At 36.3% G+C, this 1,829-nt stretch overlaps 1 protein-coding gene across 3 annotated transcripts in view; it reads right to left on the bottom strand.

Annotated features, from left to right (window-relative positions):
* The window catches only part of LOC106876653 (tyrosine-protein phosphatase vhp-1), a 95,411-nt gene that overhangs the window by 7,098 nt on the left and 86,484 nt on the right, over window positions 1–1,829 (bottom strand). The window lies entirely within an intron of this gene.

Below are 1,829 nucleotides of genomic sequence, written 5' to 3'. Positions count from 1 at the left end.
ATATATATATATATATATATATATATATATATATATATATATATATATATATACATATATATATACATACATATACATACACACATACATACGCACGCACGCACATACACACATATGTATGTGTGTATAGGAGAAATTATAATAAACAGAAGTCTATATCATTCGTTCCTAATGTACACTTCACCATTGTGGTTGTTTGGAACCCCTGCAAAAGCATTTTCCAAGTGCAATTGGATGAGGAACCACAACAGATCATCAGAGAAACACTTTACTGCATTATTTTACAGAGGCACAAAACGATGTAAACTCCATCTTCATCGCAATTCCTCCTGCATTTGCTCATCGGTAGCAAAACACACTACTGGAGGCAGAGTGAACGATGATGACCGACGCACAAGATATACTGTGTGGATGTGGGTGGGGGGGGGGGGGGGGAGTCTTATTAAAACAAATTAATACGGAGTCGATAAAAAGTGTTAGCAAACATTGGTTCCCTGTAAAAGGCTCAAAGAATGAACATGTGTGTGTGTGTGTCTGTGTGTGTTATTTACTATGTACCAAACAGATTTCATCAAAGCAAAGTTCTTCCTGGAAGATTCCTTATTCTCTGATATGTTTTCGACAGACTAGTTTTCAACACTGTCTAATTAACATTATCTTTATAAACTTTACAACGAAGCAACAGTCTGGCTCATTTGGGAGCCAACGCTTCCTTAATTCAACACCAACCTCAGCAATACATTTCTGCACAATCCCTTATACGACGGCACCATCTTCCATATTGGAAAAATGGAGAACAACACATCACATTGATTAACCAGAGAATCATAGGAAACAAGGTGTTAGTTTCGGTAAACTTAGCTCCTTGACATTGGCAGTTCTTCATGGCCCATCACTGAAGGATTGTATCAATAAGCATTGGTATTGATTTTCATTTCAATCACGGTCACACAAACAAAAGTAACAATTGTTCTTCCAAATTTAAAACATTCGTTTCTCCAAACACATTCACAATTATGAAAGCCATTTCCTTATATGTATTATTTACCCAACAGTACAAACCTTCACTGAAACACACACACACACACACACACACTGGCAACACATAATAAATGGTAGATTAATTTTAGAGCAGTTTCTAAACAAAATCTCCAACATGTATCAACAAGAAGTAGAAGAACATTGTCTTCAAACAATTGCCCTTGTGAACTGGGACATGTTCTATCAAGCCAACACTTGTTTTCTCGTTGGTCAAGGCTAGACATGTCAATTGCAGGTCGTGGTCCAAGTGTGATGGCCCTTTAGCATTCGGATCATTTTTGCCAAATGTAATGCTTATTTATTCACGTAGTTTTGTATTAATCATTTAAAATCTCATAACTAAGAGACTTCAATGATGTGATAGTTTATTTTAGAGTGACATGGTTGGGTAGATGTGAGAGGCTGGATCTGGCCAGTTTGAACATAAAACAGATAGAATATTTATGCTAGACACAGTTGGCTAAAATAACAAGAGAGAGAAGAATCATGTCTTGTGTTTGAAGGAGATAAAACTACAATATGTAGGGGGAAAAAAAGCATTACAATAAAACATCTAAGGACCCACAAAAGACCCACTTAAACATCTTCATGTCTTCAGGTGTAAAATTACGATCCCTTATAAAGAGAAAAATATAATATCTATGCATGGATGCTCTTGATTTAACATGCAAATTATCCAAGGTCAAATAATCAGAGGGGAGACGGAAGGTGGGGGGGAGTCATTAAAAAAAATTTTAGTAAAGAGATTGTGTGTGTGTGTGTGTGTGTGTGTGTGTGTGTGTGTGTGT

This window comes from Octopus bimaculoides, chromosome 15 (genome assembly GCF_001194135.2).
Source record: "Octopus bimaculoides isolate UCB-OBI-ISO-001 chromosome 15, ASM119413v2, whole genome shotgun sequence".
NCBI lineage: Eukaryota > Metazoa > Mollusca > Cephalopoda > Octopoda > Octopodidae > Octopus > Octopus bimaculoides.
The sequence above is the reverse complement of the archived record's forward strand: the minus strand, read 5'-3'. Positions and strand labels throughout refer to the sequence as shown.